At 48.9% G+C, this 26,123-nt stretch overlaps 1 protein-coding gene across 3 annotated transcripts in view; it reads left to right on the top strand.

Annotated features, from left to right (window-relative positions):
- Nucleotides 1-26,123, top strand: part of RASGEF1A (RasGEF domain family member 1A) — a 135,718-nt gene that overhangs the window by 31,896 nt on the left and 77,699 nt on the right. For 2 of the 3 annotated variants that reach the window (XM_020909208.2, XM_070470675.1), the window contains exon 1: nt 12,769-13,079. The exons of the other annotated variant lie outside the window; for it this stretch is intronic. The gene's annotated coding sequence lies outside the window, so the exon portion shown is untranslated. Of the gene's footprint in view, nt 1-12,768; nt 13,080-26,123 lie in introns of those variants that run through there. 3 annotated transcript variants of the gene reach the window in all.

Here is a 26,123-nt window from a genome sequence, read left to right as displayed (position 1 = left end):
ACCCCTGAAATTTTTAACTCTCAGACTTGTCCATAGGGCTTTCAGAAATCCATCAATTACAGTTTAGGTTGCTCTGACACTAGTTCCTCTGGAGGTTTCTGCTCCATTAACTTGTGATTTTCCGTATCTGCCTATCTCTCCAATTTGGGGAATAGTTTGTCCTGTGATTTCACTTCTCTGAAGAATCTAAGAAAAGGTGTTGATTTTTCAGCTTGTTCAGCCTTTTGCTTGTTAGGACAGAGTGACAACTTCTAAACTCCTTACATATTGGACTAGAGTACCAAAGAGCTGAATCTTAATGTTCTCTGTGAGGAGACAGAGGACAACCATGAAAGTCTTCTGTATCATGGACAGCTGTCCTGGTTACTATGTGCAAATCACTAAAAGGAGTTATTGAAATTCATGGTGTTACACATTTTTCTTAGACAAGAGGATAAGTGTTCTAAGGTGTTGACATTAATGGAACTTTTGCTTGATCCTAAATGTGATGGAAAATGAATGTCTCAGGGAAGGGAGAGACATGTCAGATTTGAGTGTTTGAAAGATCACTGTGGCTGCATCAGGCAAAATAGGTCTCAGGCAACCTCAGCAAGAATGGTTTTAATCTAATATTTGGGGTGGAGCTCTTTGTTACTCACTTTGGATACCAAATATATAGGGTTTTTTTTTTTTTTTTTCCCTCTTTGTACCAACCAGTTCCCTGACTCTTCAGACACGAACAGGGTATTCTTAATTCAATTAGATTTTGACATCCTGAGTTAGAATTAGACTCCACAGGTTTAAAGACTTAGTCTCAGGGAATTTCCTGATGGTCTAGTGGTTAGGATTCTGTGCTTTCACTCCAGGGGTCTCAGGTTCAATCCCCGGTCAGAGAACTAAGATCCCATGAGCCATGTGGCTGGCCAAAAAAACAAAACAAAACAAAAACCCTCTCAGTCCCATAAGACTGCCTTTACTTCAGACTTCAGTCACAAATGTTACCCACATTACTGTCTTACTTGGATTCCCATGACCACCCCCTGCCCCAAGTTTTGATAATTTGCTAGAACAGTTCACAAAACTCAGCAAAACAGTTTACTTACAGTGGTTTATCATAGAGGATATGACTCAGGAACATCCACACGGAGGAGACACGTAGGTCATGGAAGGAGGGCACGATGTCTCCAGGCTCACCACCCTTCCAGGTCTTCAGTGTGTTCACCAACCAGCAAAACTCTCCGAATCACATTGTTTACCTCCATTTTATGGAGGTTTAATCATGTAGGCATCATTGATTATTAAATCAATCTTCAGCCCTTCTACCTCCTGGAGGTTGGGGAATGGGGATGAAACTTCCAAGATTCTTATCAAGGTTTGGTCTTTCTGGTGACCAGCCCCCATCCTGAAGTAAGGCATTTGCCAAAAGTCATCTTATTAGAAGAAAATGCACTTCTCTCACTCAGGAAATTCCAAGGCATTTTGGAGTTCCATGCCAGGGAAAGGGGACAAAGACCGAGTATATATTTCTCATGCCACAGAGGTTCAGGCAGATTGGAGGGAGACTGTTAATTCTTTCAAGAAGCCTGGGAATTTGCTGTATGTCTCAGGAAACTCAAACAAGGGCTCTATACCAACCTAGAGGGGTGGGATGGGGAGGGAGATGGGAGGGAGGTTCAAAAGAGAGGGGAGATATATGTATACCTATGGCTGATTCATGTTGAGGCTTGACAGAAAATAACAAAATTCTGTAAAGTGATTATCCTTCAATTTATATATATATATATATATATATATATATATATATATATATATATAAAAGAAGCCTGACTCTGGGTGGGAAAAAAAAGGCAGGATGGACTCTATGAGGCATGGATATTCCAGGTATTTTTTGAAAATGGGAAAGCTTAGGTGTTTAAATGGAGGACACTAAAGAGAGAGAAGAGAGAGGCTATATTTAAATGCACCATATTAAAGAGGAGATATGTGGAATGGCAGCCAGGGCAGAGGAGGAAAGAATGACCTCTGAGAGAGAAAGGATTGTGTCCTCCATTGTGACAGGAAGGAAGGAGGGGAGGATGCAGACAAATGTATAAATTTGGGATAAGAGTTGAGGCAGTTCTTGGTGACAGTTTAGAATTTCCCTGTGAGATCCAATATTTTGGCCACCTGATGCAAAGAGCTGACTCACTGGAAAAAAGACCCTGATGCTGGGAAAGACTGAAGGCAGGCGGCAAAGGGGATGACAGAGGATGAGATGGTTGGATGGCATTACCAATTCAATGGACATGAGTTTGAGCAGACTCCGGGAGATGGTGAAGGACAGGGAAGCCTAGTGTGCTGCAGTTCATGGGGTCACAAAGAGTCAGACACGACTGAACAACTGAAACACAACAATGAGGTAAAAGTGGGAGAGTCACTATCTGATATGGAAAGAAATAGCAGTCTAGGGATTGTAAAGGCCTGGAGGACTTGAAATTCTTGGGAGTGTTTGGAGAATTTAGAAAAGAGTAGGGTGAAAAACTCCCAGGTGGTATAGTGGTAAAGAATCTGCTTGGCAATCTGCCTGGAGATGAAATAGAAGCAGGTTCAATCCCTGGGTCAGGAAGGTCCCCTGGAGTAGGAAATGACAACCCACTGCAGTATTCTTGCCTGGAAAATTCCATAGACAGAGGAGCCTGGTGGGCTACAGTCCGTGGCGTCTCAGAGAGTTGGACATGATTAAGCACACATGCATGCAACAACACTGAGTGGGAAACTCAAACCATGAAAAAAAAGCCATAAATGGGATTCTTTCATATGAATTATGACTATTATCAAAAGAACACAGAGAGGGTGGTTATACAAGTTATGAATCAGGAGACAGTTGTCCAAACAATTGAATGTTTACCAATTTATAACACATTTAACTCTCATCATACCAATATTTGTGTGTACAAAAAGCTTCTAAATCAATAAGAAAAAAGAATAATCAATAGAAAACTGAGCAAAAACCTTGAACAGGCATTTTACTAAAGGGTAAACTCATCATGTTGATGTTTGACAGAAAGCAACAAAATTCTGTAAAGTAATTATCCTTATTATCCTTCAGTTAAAAAAGAAAAAAAAAAGAGCAAACTCAAATAACTAATAGATATATGAAGATGTTTGATATTATTCATAATCAGGAAAATAAAAATTAAATCAACAGTGAGATAATACTATACAACAAACATTATCAAAAAATGAGAAATCAACACTTATAAAGTATTGGCAAGGATTACGTAGTATTTTCCAATTGCTGCTGGAATAAAGTACCACAACCCCAGTGGCTTAAAACAACACCTATTTCTGGAGGTCAATCTCACTGGGATAAATTCAAGATGTTGGCAGGGCTAGTTCTTTATGGAGCCTATAGGAGGGAATCTGTTTTCCAGACTTTTACAGCTTCTACAGGCTATCCACTTTCCTTGGTTTGTAGTCCTGAAACTGTATACCTCAAGTTCGGACTTGAACCCACAGGCTGGTACTTGAACTCAGCCAAAACCCAGACTAGGGCTTGAACTCATGGTCTTTTAGTTAGAATTACTCATGTGGTGTCTGGACCTACTGAGGCTCAGCACAGGAATTAAGCAGGCTACATTTTTATAATGAAAGGAAAGTGGGGAGGGGGAGAAGACCACCTTCCTCCTCATTCTTTGAGTAGAAGCCAGGCTTACCTCATTAGCTCCTCCTTTGCATTGGGCAGGAGAGTGTTTGATCCTGTGAGGTCAAACTAGGACTGTCATGGTGTTTATTCAAATCAGCAGAAGGGTGGTGACATATACTAAATGATGTTAAAATCATCTCAGGTTTCAGTGTAGTGAGGGTCTCTCACTTTGGAATGTTACCTTTCCCTGATATCCTGTCCTTGGTTCTAAGGATCATCATCTTGCTGGACTTGAGCAACAGGATGCAGGCCTCATTTTTTTCACTTAATGACCAGGGGCATAGCCTGTGCTTTTATTGATGACTTTATAGTTAAGCAAGTCTGATGCATTCCAGTAGCTTTCTTGAGTGATCATTAACTTATAGTGGTCTCCCAAAGTTTCCTAAGTTTCCCTATCTATAACCCCCTAGTGGGATTTCTAAAACTACCTGTGTAACTATCCTATTCTATTCTTATCAGTCCCTCCTTTCATCTTCAAAGTCAGCAATGAAGCATCTTCAAGCCTCTCTCAGAGAAGGCAATGGCAGCCCACTCCAGTACTCTTGCCTGGAAAATCCCATGCACGGAGGAGCCTGATAGGCTACAGTTCATGGGGTCGCTAAGAGTCGGACATGACTGAGCAACTTCACTTTCACTTTTCACTTTCATGCATTGGAGAAGGAAATGGCAACCCACTCTACTGTTCTTGCCTGGAGAATCCCAGGGATGGGGGAGCCTGGTGCTGCCGTCTATGGGGTCACACAGAGTCGGACACGACTGAAATGACTTAGCAGCACCAGCAGCAAGCCTCTCTCACCCTTTCTGACCGCTGCTTTTCTTATCACATCTCCTGTGACTCTGAACCTCATGCCACCCTCTGTTTAAGTTTCATTATCATTGCGTTGGCCACCCCCATTCCCTCCAATCTCCCCAAGTCAAGATCCTTAACTAATCACATCTACAAAGTTTTTTTTATAATATAAGAAAAGGAAACATACTAACAGATTCTGGGAATTAGGACTTTTGGGGTGCCATTATTCTGCCTACCACAGACTGAAACAATGGGAACTCATTGTGCTGCTGGTAACTGTATATACTGATATAGCTGAAATTGAGTCTCAACTCAGATTGAGACTTGAACACATGGGCTGGAACTCAAATCCAGCCAAAAGTCAGATTGGGACTTAAACCCATAGTCTTTTAATTGAGATCACACACCTGGTTTCAGGACTTAATGAGGCTTGGGTTCTTGATGTCTTACCACAGGAAGAATTCAGTGAGAGACAAAGTAATAGATAAGAAGTGAATTTACTTAGAGAGAAACTGACTCCACAGATAGAGCATTGGCCATTTCAGAAGGAGAGAGTGGCCTTGAAATTTTTTTCAAGTGGCATGATTAATTTTTATGGGCTGGGTAATTTCATAGGCTAATGAGTAGGAGGACTATTCCAACCATTTTGGGGTAAGGGGTAGGGATTTCCAGGAATTGGGCCACGGCTCACTTTTTTACCTTTGATGGTTGGCCTCAAAACTGTCATGGTGCAAGTGGGTGTGTCATTTAGCTTGCTGATGTGGAAGTCTACCCATTTGCCATCTTGGACTTACTTGATTCTATTCAGTTTGTGTTTATCCTCAGGCTATATAGTTCTTTTAAACTTTGTGCCCTGCTCCCTTCCTTCCTGTTTCAAAACTACTTTAGAAAACAATTGGATATTTCCCAGCAGAATTGAACTCATGCATTTCCTATGACCCAGGAGTTGCACTTTCAGCCTCTACCTGAGAGAACCCTTGCACCCAGGTACCAGAATAATCAAAGAGATCTAGTTCAAGTATCTCTCTGATCTCATCTCCTTTTATTTTTGGACTTGCTTACTCTTCTTCAGACACAAAGGGTGTTTTAAGATGAAGAATTTGACTGATCTTTGTCCCTTGGTTCCTGGGACAGAGCTCCTGAATCCTTGGAATTTCCTCAGTGATAGAAGTGTCTTTGTTTTGTTAGTTTTTGGTCATGCTGGGTCTTTGTTGCAGCACTCAGGCTTGGTTGCCCCATGGCATGTGGGATTTTAGTTCCATGACCAGGGATCCTCTACATTGGAAGGTGGATTTTTAACTACTGGACCATGAGGAAAGTCCTAGAAGTGCCTCTGTTATTCATGGTGGGCCCTCAGATCACACCTAAGTTCATGCAAATGATGTGATTCAGGATGGGGGCTGGTCATGCCAGAAAGACCATATGATAAGAGGGTTGGGGCTTTGAGTCATGTGACATGAGCCCATCTTATGGGGGAAGGGGCTGCAGATCGAACTACATGGGCAACAGCTGATTTAATCATACCTACTTAATGAAACCCTGGACACAGAAATAGAACTCAGGACACAAAAGCTCAGGGGAGACTCCCTGGATAATAATACTCTGTGCCAGGAGGGTGATGCATCCTGATGGTGGGGAGTAGACATGGAAACTTTGTGTTTGGAATCCTCCTAGATCTTGCCCTGTGAGACTTTTCTTCCTGATTTGAATCCTTTTTATTATTGTAAGATTGTAATCATAAGTAGAGTGTGTACTTGAGTCTATTCTTAGACTTGAGGAGTAGGGGGGATCTCCACATGTTTAACCAGTTTTGGGTGGCCTGGGGACCCCTGAGCTTGGAGCTGGTGTCTGAAGTGGAGGTAGTCTTATGGGGAATGTGCCCTTATCTTGTGAAGTTTGGCCTAACTCTGAGCAGTTAGTGATAGAACTGCACTGTACAGGCCCTTCTGTGTGGGTCATGCCTTGAAACTGCCACGCTGCTCCTTATTCTGCTAGAGCTTCTTTTGCTCACCTTAGATCTTCTCACCTTAGATGGCTGTGTGTCTTGTCTTAGATGTCAACTCAGTGGGAAACCTGCTTATTTAACTTCTATGTAGAGTACATCATGCAAAACACCAGGCTAGATGAATCACAAACTGGAATCAAGATTGCCAGGAGAAATATCAATAACCTCAGATAGGCAGATGATACCACTCTAATGACAGAAAGCAAAGAGAAACTAAAGAGCCTCTTAATGAAGGTGAAAGAGGAGAGTGAAAAAGCTGGATTGAACCTCAACAGTCAAAAAACTATAATCATGGCATCCAGTCCTACCACTTCATGGCAAATAAAAGGGGAAAAGTAGAAGCAGTGACAGATTTTATTTTCTTGGGCTCCAAAATCACTGTGAACAGTGACTGAAGCCATGAAATTAATAGATGCTTGCTCTTTGGAAAGAAAGCTGTGACAAACCTAGACAATGTATTAAAAAGAAGAGACATCACTTTGCTGACAAAGGTCTGTATAGCCAAAGCTATGGTTTATCCAGTGGTTATGTATGGATGTGAGAGTTGGACCATAAAGAAGGCTGAGCGCTAAAGAATTGATGTTTTTGAATTGTGGTTCTAGAGAAGACTCTTGAGAGCCCCTTGGACTGCAAGGAGACCAAATCAGTCAATCCTAAAGGAAATTCTGAATATTCATTGGAAAGACTGATGCTGAAGTTGAAGCTGCAATACTTTGGCCACCTGATGCAAAGAGCCAACTCATTGGAAAAGACCTGATGCTGGGAAAGATTGAAGGCAAAAGGAGAAGGGGGTGGTAGAGGTTGAGATGGTTAGATAGCATCACCAACTCAATGGACATGAATTTGAGCAAACTCTAGGAGACAGTAGAGGACAGAGGAGCCTGCTGTGCTGCAGTCCATGGGTTGCAAAGAGTGGGACACAGCTAGCGACTGAGTAACACACAACAGTAGCAACAGTGGGAAATACATAAAGCCTCCCATCCTGGTACTTTCCATCTCTTTCCCTGCTTTTGTTCCTAATTAGGACATCTCACCATTTAACATACAATATAGCTTATCTATTCTTAAAATATTGATTGTAGTCCTCCACACCTAGAATACCCATGTAGAAAGGGATTTTACCAGTTTTGATCACACTTCTATACTAATGCCTAAAGTAGTGCCTGGCATCTACTATAGTAGATGCTCAAGAAATGCTCAAGTAGATGCTCAGGGAGCAAATGAGTAATACCAAAAATGTCAGCTCCCCAAATGTCTACTAATAGTAGGCCAAATAAATATAACAGAATACCAAACAACACATGAATAAACTACACACACAACATGGGTGAATCTCACAAGCCTAATATTGGTGATACAAACAAATGACAGTGGAAAATATACAATATGATTCCATCCACAAAAATTCAAAAATAGGCATACATATCTAGGGATAAAAGTTTAAACAGAGGCATGAGAATTAATATCAGGATAATGTTTACCTCTGAGAGGGAAGTGGTAGGGAGAGGAGATGAGACAATTGGGGAGGACACATATGGGACCTCACATGTACTGTACAAATGTACATACATGTGTGCTCAGTAGTTTCTGACTCTTTGTAACCTCATGGACTGTATGTAGCCTGCTAGGTTCCTCTGTTCATGGGATTTTCCCACCTAGAATACTGGAGTGGGTTGCCATTTCCTTCTCCAGGGGATCTTCCCAACCCAGGGAATGAGTCCGCATCTCTTGCATCTCCTGCATTGGCAGGTAGGTTCTTTACCACTAGCACAAACTCTCAGGTACTGACAATGTCCTAAGTCCTGATTCCAAGGTTATTCTCATTGTGATTATTCTTGAAATTGTACATACACATTTCATACACTCTTCAGTCTGTCTGACATATTTCACAGTTAAGGAGAGACAAAAACATAAAAGGATGACTGAATAATGTTGAGTTCTCAGTTCCATTGATGAATTTACTGTGAATTTAGAGTGATAGCTAGGCTGTGCTGCCTCTGGCAGTGCTTAGATACCTGAGGGTACATCTGGAGAAGGCAGAGTTGGATTTGTCTGTCACTGGAGTTTTGCAGGTGGGAGGCATGAAGGTAAAACGAGCAAGACATTTAGTGTATTGGAAAGAGAATAACCAAAAACTTGTTCTGTGGAAACAAGGCTGAAAGGGGAGGCAAGTGAAACCAGGAGGGAGAAAGCTGAAATCCTGGAAAGATCTGGTTTGGGCCAGGGATCAGAGATCTTGAGGACCCACGGAGGTCAATGAGCTGGACTCCATGAAAGTAAAAAGCTGCAAGACGATGCAGTCATGGTGTTGGGAGGTGTTCAAAGGGGGCACAAGCCAATGTCTGGTGCAGGGGCTGAATTGTCATAAACATATTTATTTTAAAAATATTTCTATTAATTATTTATTTGTCTGTGCTGGGTCTTAGATGTGGCATGCAGAATCTTTAGTTGCGGCATGTGAGATCTAGTTCCCTGAACATGGATTGAACCTGGGCTTTCTGCTTTGGGAGCATGGAGTCTTAGCCACTAGATCACAAGGGAAGTCCCAGACATATATGTCTTAGTTCCTACACCTGCAGAAATCCCTCTACCCCAAACAGGCCTAAATAAAGCAACATTCAAAGCACTACCAGCGTCCCACTGTGCAGAGGTACCTTGGGATGGGACGTGCTCCCCAGCATGGGAAAGGGGCTCAGAAGCAGTCACTGGAGCCAAAGGATTTGGGGCTCCTCCCTTTTCTCTGACCCAGGCACTTCTGGCTCCATATGCAGTCCGTGCCAGTTGCAAACGTTTAGCACCATTAGCCCTATTAGCTCCACTAGGTATCCTAGTCTGTCACCATCATCCATCATCTAACTATTGCAACAGTCTTTTAACCTCTCCCTCCACTTCCCCTGTGCATCCTACAGACTTCATCTTTGTGGCAACAGTGGCCATGTTCACTGGTAGTAATGTATCATCCTGATTCCCCCCCCCAACAATAATGGATACAGCAAAAAGGAAGGGACAGTCACAAACTTATGGACAACATCTCAAGAAAAAGAGATGACAAGGTAGTCATAGAGGCCCATAATTATACTGGAGATTAAAAAAAATTAATTTACATACAGTAAAATTCACTCTTTTTGGTGTACAGTTACTTTAAGTCTTGACAATGCAGAAAGTTATATGATCATGACCACAAATCAAGATACAGATACGCTCCATGGTTCCTAAAATTTTACCTAGGATGTAGTCAACCCTCCTCTGCCCTCACCCTACCAACTCCTGGGGACCACCAATCTGTTCTCCATCTCTTGGAATTTTGCCTTTTCTAGAATGTCATATAAATGTTATATACATGGACTCATTCTGTTTGGATTCCTTTGAGTCTGGCTTCTTCACTCAGCATAATGCTTTTGAGAATCATGCATGTTGTTGCTCAGTAGTTTTCCACTCTGTGGATGTATACTCATCGAAGGACTTTTGGGTTGTTTGCAGTTTGTCCCAGGAACTGACAGAATACAAGATACAGTTCAGTGGCAATATAGATTTGGACTTGACTAATCTGGGGCGAAAAATTGATGCTTTTGAACTATGGTGTTGGAGAAGACTCTTGAGAGTCCCTTGGACTGCAAGGAGATCCAACCAGTCCATCCTAAAGGAGATCAGTCCTGGGTGTTCATTGGAAGGACTGATGCTGAAGCTGAAACTCCAATAATTTGGCCACCTCATGCGAAGAGTTGACTTGTTGGAAAAGACCCTTGTTGGAGGGATTGGGGGCAGGAGGAGAAGGGGACGACAGAGGATGAGATGGCTGGATGGCATCACCAACTCGATGGGCATGAGTTTGAGTAAACTCTGGGAGTTGGTGATGGACAAGGAGGCCTGGTGTGCTGCGATGCATGGGGTCGCAAAGAGTTGGACATGACTGAGCGACTGAACTGAACTGAACCAACCTGACCTAACTCATACATACAGGATTTTCATTCTTTTCAAAGGCATATGGGACATTTACCAAAATAGAACCTATTCTGGGTCATAAAGAATGTGTAAGCAGATTTCATATAATTGAAGTAATTCAGAGTCTCTGCCTTTAGTATAATTAAATTGAAACTCAATAACAGGAAGATAACTAGAAAAATCCCCTAATACTTGGAAACTAAGTAACACCCTTCTAATAATACATAACTCATAGGCTAAGAGAAAAATCAAAATGGAAATTTAAATATTTTGAGCCAAATGATAATTTTAAAAAACACTTAAAATTTGTGAGAGACAGTAAAGCAGTGCCTAAAAGGAAAATTATAGCTTTAAATGTACCTAGTCAAAAAGAAGTTTGAAAATGAGCCTAGCTTCCAACTTAAGAAACAAACAAAAGGACAATAAATATCCCTCTAAATGTAGAAATATAGACATGATAAACTAAGGACAGAGATCAATTAAATAGACAACACAATAGAAAAAAACTCAACAAAGCAGAAAGTTGCTTATCTGGAAAAAAAAATGATAAAATTGACAAAATTCCAGCAAGACTGATTAAGAAAAACACCAAGAGTCCCAATATCAGAATGAAAAGTGGGACATCACTACAGAGTCTACAGATATCTGAGGGATAATATGAGGATGTTATGAATAACATGTCAGTAAATCTGAAAATTTACACAAAATGGAAAAATATTTCAAAAACAGTTTACCAAAGTGATACAGGAAGAAGTGGATAATCTGCATGGTCCTCTATCAAAGAAAATGATTCTGTAATTTAAAACCTTTCCACAATAAAAATCAAGGTACAGATGGTTATTAGTGTCCTCACTGAAAATCTATCAAGCACAAATTTATGATTTATGTACTATTGCATATGTATAATATATATGTTATATAGAAAGCTGTCGGTGTTCACTTAAATAATATAGGGAATGGTGGGTGACGGTACAGATGGAGCAAAGTTGGCCACATATTGATGCTTACTGAAGCCCAACATTGGGCTTATTATGCCTTCTTAGGGCCTACTTTTGAAAATGCAGTTTTCCATAATCAAATATTTTTGTTAAAAAAAAGTCAGCATAGCATCACTGTGAAAAACCCTCCACCAGCTATGTAGCTCCCTCTGAGTCAAAGCCACAGTGGGCTGATGGCCAACTAACCAGGCTCTTCCTCATATAGTCACCCTGGCACCCCCTGGAATCTCATCACCACCACACTCTCACTCACTCTCATATCACTCTGACCTCCTCCTTATTGCTTGCACACATCCAAGGCATACTCTCATTTCAGGGTCTTTGCACTTCCTGTTCCCTTTGTGTCACATCTTCATTTTTCAGATTGAGCATGCTTTGCCTAAGTCAAATCTTTGTTCTAACATCACCCTTTCAGTGAAGACTTCCCTGATCATAGTCAAAGCCAAAAAACCCCATAAATTGCCCTCTCCTCACCATGCTTTTTTTCAGAGCATCTGCATCATGACATATGGAATATTTACTTGTGTTTTTTATTTATTGCTTACTTCCCTCAAAAATGTAGACTTCAACCAGACAGGGACATTCACACCTGTACCCCAGAGCCCAGAATGGCACAGTAGGTGCTCAATAAACATGTACTGAATGAATGAGTAAAAAAGGTCCTCAGCTTCTCCAAGGGGTGTGGTGGGGCACCAGACCTGTTCCTAGTCACCTGAGCCTGAGTCACTCCTGACCCCTGACCCCACCCCCACCTTGTTGTTAGAAAACAGGGGTATCCCTTCAGAGAGCGAGAGGCAGGAGGCTCCTCTGGGAGCCAGAAGACCTGGATCGTCCTCTTAGTGGTTTTGGAAAAATGGGGACTATGGAATCTTGTAAGATGATTTTGGACTCTGGTTCTGCCCCTTATCAGCTCTGACATGCTGCTGGGTCACTGCACTTCCCTGGCCATATATCTGTTTCTGACCAATGGCAACAAAACCAAAACCAACCCCACAGGATGGTTGTGATGGTTGGAATAACCAAAGGGACCAGATTTGCCCACGGAAGCGCTTTCACTGTCAGATGCCGATGATAAGAATTTTGGCAGCTCTATGAGAATTTCCAAAGGGTCTTTTGCCTGAGGCGGCCACATCACCTTTTGGGGTGTTTGTTGCCTTGTCCTTTTTAAAATGAAAGGCTGACCCTGTGTCTCCCTGCGCCCCCCCCCCCCCTTAGCCCCCAACCCCCTGCCCCCGCCCGCCGCCCTGCGCCCTGGACACGCGCCCTACCTCTCCTTGCACCTTCGTCCCACACTGTCGCTCTCCACTCGCCCATCCCACACCACTCCTCACCCCGCTCTCTCTCTCTCTCTCTCTCTCTCTCTCTCTCTCTCTCTCTCTCTCTCAGCCCGCCCCGCATCCTCTCGCTCCCCGCGCTCTCGCGCCCGCCTGCTCCGTGCCCGCTTCGTGCCCGATCCGCGCCCGTTCCGTGCTCGCTGCGTGCTCGCTCGCTCGCGCTCCCCGGCGCCGGCTGCGGAGGGAGCCGCTCTGCCCGCAGCTGGCGCAGCGGGGGCGGCCGTGGGTGGGCGGGTGCCGCGGGCCCAAGTGCAGAGCATGAGCCGCCGCCGGCGCCGGCCGCGCGCTGCTTGGGGCCCGACTGCGGCGCAAGGGCTGCGCGGGAGCTACGCTGGCCCGGACCGAGGTAGGCAGCGGCCGCCCGATCCTCAGTCCCTCCGTCCCTCCCTCCCTCCTGCGGGCCGTCCCCTCCGGTCGCCCACGCCGGCAGGGCGGGGCGTACGCGGGTCCAGGGTCCCGCCCGGCTCGACCGTCGTGGGGCCGGGGCGCGGGCTCCCGGCACGGGTCGGGGGACGCGCGTGGAGAAGGGCGTGCGGGAGCCCAGTGCGGAGTTCCCGAGAACTCCGCCCGGGGCTGGACAGCGCCAGGACCCCCCAGTCTCCAGCCTCTGCAGGGCACCGGGCGGTCTCAGCCTGGGCGTGGAGGGAACGCACTTGGCAGGCTGGTGTTGGCTCCCGCGCGCTGGTCCTCTGACCCGGGCCTGGCGTGGAGGAGGGGGCTGGGAAATCTGAGGAGCTGGGGCTGCGCAGTTGGAAGTTTCCATTTGCTTGTCTGCATTCTGGGCCCCGCGGTGGCATCTCGCGCCCTTGCTGTTTGGCGAGGAATTGGGGCGTGAGCTCAGCCTTTGAGGAGAGCCGGCCAGGGCGAGATGCCCCTCTCTGCACGGTGGGCAAGGGTCATTTGAAGGACCGCGCTCTCTTTGCCCCATGCCCTCCCTGCTGGAAACGAGTCTGGGGCAGGTGCAGCTAGTTCTGATCTGCGCTTGTGGGGGTGGGGGCACTGCTGTCTAGGGAGAGACACACAGCAGGCCCGTGGCGCCCTCATATCTAGCTGCTTGGGCGTGTTGGAGCTGGTGGACAGTTACAAGGAGGCCGTCTACTTCTTGGGAACCACCTGGGGCTGAGATGTGGTGGGGGCCGGGACACCCTCCTTTGCCTGCTTAGAAGTGGGAGCCCCATCAGATTCAGCCTCCCCACTGCTCTCATACATCCCTCCAAACCAATGGAAGGGCTCCGATGGCCACCTGCCCTGGGAGCCCAGAATGTGCAGAGTTAGCTTGGCGTGCTGGGGGACCTCGAAGAGGCAGTGGTCTGTTCTGCCCCTCAGGGGTCTCCCACCTCCCTCTGGACATAGTCTTTCCCAGCCCAGCCTGGGTCCAGGCCCTTCCCTGCCCAGGTAGGAGGCATAGAGAGCAAAGCAGTAGCTCTTGTGTACAGTTGGGAGGCCACGGGCCTTGACTTTGGAGCTGTGGGCAGGCTGCAGGCTCCATTGAGACTCAGTTTCCTTGCCTGTAGAATGACACCATGGTTTCAGTGACTTCTGAGGGTATGTCCCCTACATTTGGGGACACTTTGCACTGGCACCTCTGGACCCCAGCCCAGAATAAGAGGAGGGGATTCAGAGTGGGGGGATGTGGAGGGTGTTGGCTGGGGGCACAAGGGTAGGTTTTCTCCCCTCCTGCCTTTCTTCGTTCGTAGGGACATGTATCATAGTGACCAGCAGGTCTCTGGAGTCTGGGTGGGCCTGGGTGGGGGTGGCAGTGGAATCTGCAAGCCCTGCCCCTGAGAAGAGTAAGCAGTGTGGACCCACAGGCTAACACCCTCCCGAGGGCAGCTGTGTGCTCCAGCACATGGCTCCGGGGTTGGGGAGCATAAACACGTGTCCCCAGGTGTGCCCTGGGGGCCAGAGAGACAGCCAACAAGTTTGTTTTTCTCTGGGAGGCATCCTCGAGCTGCCAGCCTGATGGCTCCCTTCCACCTGGCAAATCGTGGAAATGGAACAGTTCACACAGAGCAGAGGGGTTTTCTGGTGTAACTTAGCAACTGCAGGCGGAGGAGGAGGAGGAGGAGGAGGAGGAGGGGTAGGAGGAAGAAGAGGATGGAGAGGAGGAGGAGGATTCGGGGAGGAGCAGTAGGAAGACGAGGGGGGAGGAGGGAGAAATACCAGCACCACCAGCGTCTGTGCTGGGTCGGCCTGAGTGAGGCTGGTGGGCCCAGGCTGGTGGGGGAGGGCATCCTCTGCAGCTGGCCAGGCCAGGAACAGACCCACCAGTCTGTCTCCTGGGTCTTCCAGAGGAGATCCATTGGAGGCTGGGTTGCTCAGGTATAGCCTGAGTACCCCTGAGCCCACCTGTCTCCTTATCTGTGATAATAGGCCGAATGGGTGGGACTGGAATAGCTTTGGTTGATATTTGCTTTTTAAACCACAGAACCCTGTTCTGAAGCCATATGTTTCAAAGCCAAGTTGGTCAAATAGACCAAGTGAAGGTGCAGGGCTAGGAGCTGAAGTTGGGACCAGGGTGGGCGAGGGTAGGCTGCACATCTCTGTATGACCCTACCCCAGAAGAGGGGCCCCGGGCCGCCCCACAGGGGTGCTGGGGGTAGGTGCCAGGCCACAGTGGGGGAGAGGGGCAAAGATGCAGGAGAGGCCTGTCCAGGTGGTCTTGGCTCAGTGTGGCTCCCAGTCCAGGTCGGCCCTCCTACTGCCCCCTGCTGGGCCGCCTCCTCCCTCCCTCTCCCCTCCCGAGGCCATCTGCTTGCTTCAGCTCTGGTCCGCTCTGGCTGTTTTTTCTCTCAGAGCCTCCAAATGCTGAGCAGAAATCTGCTTCGTGGAGCTCCCACCCACTGCAGGCTGCCGCTCATCCCTTTGCCCTTGCCTGCCCACCTCCCTCCTGAGATGTGTGTTTACTTGGCAACGCGGCTTCCAGCTGAATCTGAGAAGGGAGGCAGGGAGCACGGAGGCAAGCAGAGGGGATGAAGGGAGGCCTGGAGTCACAGGGCGGCTTTGGTGGGAAGCTCCCGGGCCCTTGGCCACAGGAGGGAAGGATGGCCTCTTGACACCCACTGGCCGCATGTCGGGGGCCCCCGATCTGCTGGGGTCTGGGAGGACACTCTGCCCTCTTTTACGACTGTGTTTCTCACCTCTTTCTGGGCACAGAGCCTGGGGCTTTGTGTGTGTGTGTCAGAGAGTGAACACAAGGATGCCCTGGGTGTGCAGAGTGAACTGGCCTCTATGGATCCATTCAGAATGTCCCTGCAGTGGGGACACTGGGAAGTCCCAGTCTCACAACCCTGAAGCAAGCTTTGGGTAGGTCAGCAGACATCAGCATGGCAGGAACCATGGAAGGGAGAGTCAACAGCCTCATGTTCTGGCCCGCACAGAGTATGGGAGGGCTGGGGGCCTGGAGTGGAGGAGCGGGGGTCACCTTAGGGCAGGGAAGGCCTCAAGGACTCACCTCCTGAGATGGGGCTCAGGCCTGAGAAAAGGTGACAGGTGTCTGGTATGGTGGTGTTAGGGTCACATCGATGCCTGCAGGGCCAGGGAAGGGTAGGGGTGTGAGCCCTGCCTGGCACTGACCCTGCCTCAGGGTGGACAGACATGGTTTCCCGTGTCTGTGTGCCAAGCATTTTTCTTGTGTGCAGAGCATTTCCTCAGAGCCCCACAGGGGTCTTGGGGCAGGATTCAGGGCAACACCCAGGGGTCCTGCCCTGGATGCTTCTCCCCAGCTCACTTGACAGGGCAGCTCCTCAGGGCTGGTGCACGGGCTGGGGAGCGGAGGGGCAGGCTGCGGCCTGTTCCGCCCGGGCTGGTGGTGGGAGCTCGAGGTCCCCGGTGTCCATTCTGAGCGGCTGTGTTCTCCGCAGTGCAGGGTGACTTTGGGGAGTGGTGGGTGAGTGCCAGCTCAAGGAGGAGGGGCTTGGGCCTTGGTAAGTGCCCTAGCTCTTCAGAGGAGAGGTCCCCATTTCTCCCGGGGGACACACGTGCTGAGACCCCCAGCCAGGGAGCTGGCCCGTTAGGTGTAGCCTTGAGAACTCAGGGGGCGCTTTGATTGGCTTGTCCAGCTCCTCCCACCCCGGCTCCTCCCTGGTGCGGTGCTGCTGCCCTAGTTGACATGCCTCAGAGGTGAAGCCATTTGCCTACTGCTTCTTCCAGTTTCAACACAACAGCAAACCTTGCTTACTGTCTCTCCCTCTGGCTCTTCTGCACCCCGCTCTCCTCCCCTGCGCGGGGCTGACTGTGAAGGGTGTGCTCTGCGTGCTCACTGCACCCCATCACCTCCCACACAGCCTGGCCCACTCCCAGCTGTGTGCCCCCCACTCCTGGGGAACAGGCTCCAGGGGCCTGGGGATGTCTCCGGCCCTGCTCCCAGGCTCTGGTCCCCAGGGCTGTGCAGGTCCCCCCTCCTCTCCTGGGGCACTCGGTGTCCCCCTTCCTGGGACCTGGGCCTCCACTTTCTCTTCCTCAACCCTGGTTTCCATTTCCTCCTTGGTGCTGATCCCACCCCAGCTCTTCCGGGCAGCATTCAAGCCCAGACCTGCCTGCTGCCTCCCAAGTGACCACTGTCATTGCACCCCTAATCCTCCCCTGCCCCGTCCCCTCTCTGAGCAGGTGGGACAGCCAGGGTCTCTCTTAGACCTCTGCCAGGTCAACCCTGGCATTGATTGAGCATTCAGCTAGTTTGCCCCCACCCCTGACTTCTCTTCCATGCCTCCCCCTCCCTCTGCCCACTGCCACCTCCTGGGGCGGGGCTGCCCTCCCCCGGCCTGGACACCCCAGCAGCCTCCTGCCCCTGCAGTGCCTGCCCCACGGTGCAGCCAGGTGACCTTTTTAACCTTCCCTTTGTAAAAATGCTGAGCCTTATGCGCCATGCAGCCCTGCCTCTCCCCACCTAGTCGGCTCCCAGCCCTCCTCAGGGAGCCTCCCTGCACAGGTGTGCTCTGAGGGTGCCCTGGGCACGTGGTGTCATTGTCAGGCTGTGATTCCTCAGGATCAAGTCTGTACTTGGCCCGTTGGCCCCAGTTGGACCACCAGCCCTGAGAGTGTGGCTATGCTGGAGGATTCAGCAGACATTCGTGGGATGTGTATGAAAATCTACGAGCTGCTGTGCATGGCGGGGTAGAGAAGTGCACATCTGTGTCTGGGAACCTGTGTGTTGGGGGTGGGGGCCCCCCATCCCCCAGCCTCAGCCATCTTGCTTCCCCTTTCAGGGAGGGGAGAGGTGAGCAGACCCACAAGCTCTGGGAATGGCAAGAGGGGGGCATCTCTGGGGATCCAGACCCCTGTTCAAGGAGTAGTGGGGTGGGGCTGGGAGGCCAGGCCCTTGCCCGTTGTCACCACCACTTCCGTTTCTCCAAGTGTCACCCTCAGACTCTACCTTGAAGAGAGAGTTCTCCCTGGATCTGGTTGTCATGGCAACGCTGTTAACAAAGAGTTGCTTCCGTGGAGGAGGCTGGCTCACCCAGAAACTGAGGGGGCTGGGCGAGGGTGTGTGTTCTGATGGGTTCATTAGCAGAGCCTGTTTCCCCAACCCCCACTAAGGCTGCCCAAGTTGCATGGACCCCTCTCCTGGGCCGCTGGTACCCAGACCCTCCCCATGTGACTGTCATGAAGCCTCCATCCCGTCTGGGTGTGGCTTGTATTTCAGCCACAGCTGGCTCTCGGGGCAGGACCAGGGAGGCTCCTGAGTTGGGGGGTTTCAGGCTGTGTTCTGGCACCAGGCACTTCCCAGGGTGATGCCCTTGTGGAAACCCAGGCTCAGAGGCCCAGACTTCTCTTGCCCAAGACTTTCCTGAAGGCTGGTTCTGTGCCCAAGACCATTTCAGTTGTGGACTCTGAACAAGCCCTGTCCGGACTCTGTTACTGCTCTGAGGTTAGGGCTTTGGTTAAATGAGGGGCAGCCCTGGCCAAGCTGATGGGGGATGGTAGGCTCTGGGGTCCAGGTCTTTGCCCCTAGAGTGGCGTAAGACTGAAGGAAGGCAAGAGCTGGCCACGTGCACCAGCTCAGGGACAAGACTGGGTGGGTTAGGGTTGAATGGGATTAGAGGCTCATAGGGGAGGAGCTTGTGGAGTTCTGAGGCGAGCTTCCTCAGCTTTCCTGAGCTAATCACTCTGAGCAGGCAGGAGGCTCCGTCAATTATTTGTTTGACTGTGGTTATTAGCAGTGGGTGGCCCCCACTGGGCAGATGAGGCCAGGAGCAGGAAGACATCAGGGCTGCTCCTGGAAGAGCCTGCGTCCTGTCCACACCGCCCAGGTCTGATAGAAATTAATAATAAAACAGAGTCTAGGTATTTGGAAAATTTGAAATACATGTATAAAGACTTAGTGAATCCAATAAGCAATCATAATGGAAATGAGATGACAATGACAGAAGCATTATGAGGGACACTTGTTGGACTCAGCCTTCATGGCACTGCAGATGTCACCAGCTGACCTCGTCTAGAGAGCCCGCATCCGTGTCCAGGTGCTGCCTCCTCGACCCTGGGTGCTCTGAAAAGGGTCAGAGCAGTAGGCAGGCCTCCCGAGACTGCAGGGGTGCCTAGGGGAGAATTCAGTATCCCTTGGCTTCTCCATGTGATCACGCCAGGCTGGGTCTGGGGGAGCTGCCTTGCCCCCAGTACACAGACACAGCTTTTGAAGAATATTTCTTTGGCTGCGCAGGGTCCTAGTGGCAGCATGTGGAATCTCCTATCTTCCTTGCGGCATGTGGATCTTTAGTTACGGCGTGTGAACTCTCAGTTGCTGCATGTGGGATTAAGTTTCCTGACCAGGGATCCAACCCAGGGCCCCTGCGTTGGGAGTGAGGCGTCTTTTTTTTTTCCATTTATTTTTATTAGTTGGAGGCTAATTACTTTACAATATTGTAGTGATTTTTGTCATACACTGACATGAATCAGCCATGGATCCACATGTATTCCCCATCCTGATCCCCCCTCCCACCTCCCTTTCCACCCGATCCCTCTGGGTCTTCCCAGTGCACCAGGCCCGAGCACTTGTCTCATGCATTCAACCTGGGCTGATGATCTGTTTCACCCTAGATAATATACATGTTTTGATGCTGTTCTCTCGAAACATCCCACCCTCGGGGAGTGAGGCGTCTTAGCCACTGGACCACCAGGGAAGCCCTGAGACCAAGGCTTCTAAAGCACATCCTCTGGCCATGGCCACCATTCACACATCATAGCCACTCCCACCCCCGGAGGGGAGACACCATGTGTGTCTCAGGTTGGACTGAGACTTTGAAAAGCTGTGGTTCTGTGAGGTGACTGGGGCACGTTAGGGGAAGAAAGGGGAGGACCGGTGCAGGGAAAGGCCCAAGGCCGCAGAGAAGAGCGAGGACGGAGCCGTGGCAGCGTGGCGGCCAGAGCGCTGCATCGCCCCGTCTGTGCTCTGCATGTGTATGTGGGCTCAGCTTGTGTATCCCATCTGGCGTACAGCGTGTGTATGTGGGCTCCGTGTGTGTGCACACTCACACGCAAGCACCGGCCCAGCCCTCTATCCCAAGGACTCTGCTGGGCATTTCACTAATACCTGACGTAATTTAATGCTGTAGACTTCTTTTTTGATGCTGGTATCATTATACCAACTTTGCTCATGAGCCTCTTGGGTCTGGAGAGAGAGGCCAAGGCAGGGTTTGAATGCAGGTCTTTCCTCTGGGCCAAGGACACTTTGGAGAGTAGGTGATGTGCTTCTTCAGTGCCTCTCCTCATCTTCCTGTGCCCTTCGTGCTGCCCTCTCCCTGGCTGCAGCCCCTGAGCGGGCTCTTGTTCCCTTCCCTGGCTTTGACTGTGACCTCCCCTTGCCTGCTGTGCTTCCCTGAACTCACACTCACACCTCAGGTCTCAGCTTGGACAGGGTTCCTGGCAGGAGGCTCTCCACCCCCTGGGTTGCACCCCCTGGGGCTGCTGAGGCTGTGGAGCCCCAGGGGTGTGTAGTGGGTGTAAGAGGCTCCCCAGGTGCCAGTTGTTCTTCTGAGTACTTCGTCTGTATCCACTCATCTCACACACACTTTTGAAAGATCAGGTTCGCTAGACACAGAGCCTGAGATGGGGCTTCTGACATATGGGGTGTACAGGGTGTGCTCTTGGGGGCATATGGAGGTGAGTAAGCAGGTAGGAAAAAGGAGAGGCAAGCATGCAGTTTCACAAACATGCAGTTCCTTTTCTATTTATACTATTATAAATAGTATAATAAATTATTTATACTATTTATATTTTGTTTCGGAGTATATTTTGGAGTATACTATTTTATTGGATATAATTTACAATGTTGTATTAGTTTCTGCTGTACAATGAAGTGAATCAACTGTATGTATACATATACCTGCTCTCTCTTGGACCTCTCTCCTGCCCCACAATCCCAACCCTCTGGGTCATCACAGAGCCCCGAGCTGAGCTCCCTGTGCTATACAGCAGGTTCCCACTAGCTGTTTCACATGTGGTAGTGTATATAGGTCAATCCTACTCTCTCAGTTCATCCCACCCTCCCCTTTCCCCCTTGTATCCATATGATTATTCTCTATATCTGCAACTCTATTCCTGCCCTGGAAATTTTACTTTTATTGGAACATACTTACTTGATTTACAATGTTGGGTTAGTTTCAGGTGTACAGCAAAGTGATTCAGTTGTACATATACATATGTCCACTCTTTTTTAGATTCTCTTCCTACGTAGTTCATTACAGAGTATTGAGTAGAGTTCCCTGTGCTATACAGTAGGTCCGTATTCAGTTCAGTTCAGTCACTCAGTTGTGTCTGACTCTTAGCGACCCCATGGACTGCAGCATGCCAGAGTTCCCTGTCTATCACCAACTCCCAGAGCTTACTCAAACTCATGCCCATAGAGTCAGTGATGCCATCCGACCATCTCATCCTCTGTCATCCCCTGGTCCTCCCACCTTCAATCTTTCCCAGCATCAGGGTCTTTTCCAGTGAGTTGATTCTTCACATCAGGTAGCCCAGAGTATTGGAGTTTCAGCTTCAGCATCAGTCCTTGCAATGAATATTCAGGACTTATTTCCTTTAGGATTGATTGGTTTGATCTCCTCAAATTCCAAGGGACTTTCAAGAGTCTTCTCCAACACCACAGTTTAAAAGCATCAACTATTCGGTGCTCAGCTTTCTTTATGGTCCAACTCTCATATCCATACATATTACTGGAAAAACCATAGCTTTGACTCTTTGTTGGCAAAGTAATGTCTTTGTTTTTTAATATGCTGTCTAGGTTGGTCATAGCTTTTCTTCCAAGGAGGAAGTGTCTTTTATTGAATGGCTGCAGTCACTATCTGCAGTGATTTTGGAGCCCAAGGAAATAGTCTGTCACTGTTTCTGTCAATCCCAATCTTCCAATTTATACCTCTTTCCCCCTTTGGTAACCATGAGTTTGTTCTCTACATCTGTGACTTGATTTCTGATTTGTAAGTAGGTTCATTTGTACCATTTTTTTAGACTCCACATATAAGCAATATCATGTGATATTTGTCTTTCTCTGTCTGACTTTATGCAGTATGACTATAGGTCCATCCATGTTGCTACAAATGCATTACTTCATTCTTCTTAGGAGCTTGTTTTTACCTGCCCTTGCCTTTCACCTCAGGCCTCCTGATAAGGCAGACTTGTTTGGAAGAGCCTTCATCCATGCAGGAGTCCCCCACCTTAGCGTTACATACCCCCACACCCACCTACTCAGAACTGAGTAAATTATTCTGAGTTGAAATCGTTCTGAACTGAACTAAGTCGTTCATCTGTTTTCCCATTGTTTGTTAACAGGTTGACTCAAACAGTTTTTAGAGCTCAGGTCCCCGAGGGGCTCAGGGGAGGACTGGCTTCTGTCAGTGCTCCTGTGCACACCCCCCGGCAGGCCTGAGCTCACCTGTGCTGTGTGGCTTCCGCCAGGGGCTATAAATGTCCTCCCATAGATGACCGCTGCAAACCTGAGCCTCTGCAGCTCTGATGTTGGAGGCCTGTGGGTCCTGGCCCCAGGCTGCAGCCGTGTGCCTTGGCTGGAAGTGCCAACAGCCCAGTTGGCCAGACCCTGGGCAGTAGGAGGAGGGTGGTTGTGGCCTTGTGAGTCTGTCAGCGCCAAGGGGGCACCTGGTGCCCCAGGCCAGCAGGGGAAACTGAAGCAGGGCCCACCTGCCCTCGTGGGAACCCAGTGAGGATGAACCCAGTTTCCATCAGACATTTTATACAGGGATTAAAAACTATAAGCACAGCCTAATGAGATAGTCACCAGGGCTAGTGCTGGAGAATGATAACATGTCTGTCCCAGGCCTGCTCCAGGGTTGGAGGAGGCCCTGGACTCTGGAAGCTGTCATTGCCCAGGGCTCGGTGCTCTCATGGTGGGGATGAGCGAGGCAGGAAGAGTGTGCTTCACAGGACACTGATGCTGGGTAGATCAGCAGGCCAAATCAACAGAGGTGGAGACTGGGCAGAGAGGAGTATGGGGCCCAAGTGCCCATGAGGGGAGGTGGATGTGGAGAGGTGGTCAGATACAAGCGCGAGCCAGGTGGCCATGAAAATGGTCACCCTTGTAGCAACAAGTCTCCAAGGGTTTGAGAACCTTGCCCAAGCCCAGACAGCTGAGAAGTGGCCAGTCCAGGATGTGGACCCAGGTCTGCACTCTTCACCACACTCTGCGGGCCAAAAGAGACCCATAGTCTGAGGTGCTGCCCGTCCTCACTTCTTTCTGAGATGGCAGAGCCATGGAAGAACTGGAAGTACCTGGATGGATGCCCATCTGTCTTCGTCCCATTCCTGAGGGTGTGCGCGGAGGACCTTTGTGCCAGGCCCAGCCCAGGCCCAGGGAGTGCAGATGCTATCCTAGTTTGAAAAAAGCTAGAGAAAGGCAGAACAGGGAATCAGAAATCAATGAGGGGGAGGGGGAGGGAGAGGAAGCACCCGGAGGCTTCTGATCAGAACAGAGGGACTAGGACAGCCTCACTGGAAAGAAAGAGGAGGAAGCTGCATGGACATCGGGAGAGAGGGGACTCCCTGCAGCTGGTGGTGGTGGTTTAGTCGCTAAGTCATCTCTGACTCTTGCGACCCCATGGATTGAGGCTTCAGGGCTCCTCTGTCCATGGGGAGTCTCTAGGCAAGAATACTGGAGGCCATTTTCTTCTTCTGGTGATCTTCCCAACTCAGGAATAGAACCCAGGTCTCCTGCATTGCAGGTAGATTCTTTACTGACTGAGCTATGAGGGAAGCCCCTCATACTTGGGGAGTCTAAGTAAAAGTACATAGTAACAGCATGGATCACAAGTTCCTTGAAAGTCCGTGATATAACAGATTATGTTAGTAGTTCTAATTCCCTATGCAATTACAAAATGGTCAAAGAGACCAGGAAAAGGTGATGGAGAAAGGAAAGTTTGGTCCATGCACTTTGCTTATCTCTGGCCGCTCCCCTGGCAAGGATGTTGGGTGTCTCTTGGCATTGGCAGGTCGATGTTAAAACCCCGATAAAACTCCCCTTTTGGGGGCTGCCTTCAGTCATTACGAGGCACCACGAAACTGCAGAGCAGGGCTCATCACTTGCTTGGGCAGTGTCATTCATTCACACAAGCACACCGTAGAAGTTAGTAAAGTAAAGCAGAAAACGTACTTACTGAGAAAGCAGAGAGGCTAGAGCTGAGTCTTCTTACCTTGTCCTGAAGATTCTGGACGAGCCCCCAAGATGATAGCTTATGGTGAACAATGTCAGATTTGTGATCTCTGAAGAAGATTTAGCTTTGGGACCAGGGACTAGGCTTGATCATTCAAGAGCATTTGTGTAGCAGAGTTTTTTTAAAGTAAGAAAAGAGAGAAAGCTTCTGACATGGACATCAGAAGGGGTATGAGAGTGCCGCTGCAGAGGGTGCAGCTAGCCCCCAGCCCCGAGGTGGACACACACTGACACATCTGGGAATGCCAAGTCAGTGAGGGGATACAGTCTGGGCAGACAGTGACTGTCACCACTAGTGACAGGTCACCCTGGGGTGAGCCAGGGGAGTTGGCTTTGACTGGGGTTTCATGCCACCTCCATGGCTCAGCTGTGTCCATGTGTGGATGACTCTGGCGGAGGGGCAACTGACCCCCCACACCAGCCGTGTTCCAGCCCCACGTGGACAGTGTTGCACCTCCTCCAGGAGAGAGCCTGGTGGTGGGCCTTGCTCAGGGGGCCTGCCTGGGGGAAGAGGCTGAGATCAATGGAGTCAGGTTGATTTTGAGGTGCTCTGGGAAGCTGAGAGAGGCATGGCTGGCATGTGGGCATGTGGTTGTGTGGGTGGAGCCCTCCCCAGCTCTTCACCCTCCCCAGCTCTTCTTTCCTAGGGATTCCCTTCCCCCTCCTCAATGTACAAATTCCAATATTGTATCTATTCTAATAGCATTCAAAAAGTAGAAAAGGGGGAATTCCCTGGCAGTGCAGTGGTGAGGGCTTAGCGCTTCCACTGTTGGTGGGACTAGTTCAATCCCTGGTTAGGGAACTAAGATCCTGCATGCCTCATGGTCAAAAAAAAGTAAAAAAAAAAAAAGTGTCCAGGTGGAGCATGTCTCCTTCCATCCCCAGCCACTTGATAGCTCCTCCCAGCTGAAGCCCTGTTTTTATCTGTTTCCTGAGTATCTGCCTTGTATTTCCGGTTCCCACACACCGGCAGTGCATTAATCTCCGTCAGGCACGTGGTTCTCCCCGGAGCATGTTGTAGCTCCTGTCTCAGTGTGTGTAGAGGGGCCTTGCTGCTTTTAGCACATATGTGGTTTTCCCACAGTGGATGTATGTGTGATGATAACTCAGGACTTCCCAGGTGGCTCAGAGGGTAAAGAATCCACCTGCAATACAGGCAGGTGCGGGTTCTATCCCTGGGTTGGGAAGATCCTCTGGAGAAGGGCATGGCAATCCACTCCAGTATTCTTGCCTTGAGAATCTCATGAACAGAGGAGCCTGGAGGGCTATGGTCCATAGGGTTGCAAAGAGTCGGACACGACTGAAGCGACTGAGCGCGCACGCATGATAACTCATTCATCCAGGGACTGAAAAGTGGACATTCAGACTGTGTCCACGCTCCTTTTCTAAGCAGTGCTGCAGTGAGGATCCTTAGACATATATGCTTTTGCTCAAGTGTGAGCATATTTGTAGGAGACATCCCTAGAAATAAAATAGCAAGGTGAAATGGTGGTGCATTTATAATCTTGATAGATTTTGCCCAACTGTCCTCCATGGCCATACTTGGTTATACCTCTGTTGGCAAGTTATGTGAGCCTCTGTTTTTCTATCCTCTTATCTTGGCCAGTCTGATAGGTGAGAAATGGTATATTGTTGCAATTTTATTTAGAATTTCTCTGACTATGAATGCGATTGAGGATATTTTTGTATGTTTAAGATCCACCCGTAGTCTCTTTTTGATGAACTGGTGTTTGA

The sequence above is a fragment of the Odocoileus virginianus genome, chromosome 7 (genome assembly GCF_023699985.2).
Source record: "Odocoileus virginianus isolate 20LAN1187 ecotype Illinois chromosome 7, Ovbor_1.2, whole genome shotgun sequence".
Taxonomy (NCBI): domain Eukaryota; kingdom Metazoa; phylum Chordata; class Mammalia; order Artiodactyla; family Cervidae; genus Odocoileus; species Odocoileus virginianus.
The sequence above is the reverse complement of the archived record's forward strand: the minus strand, read 5'-3'. Positions and strand labels throughout refer to the sequence as shown.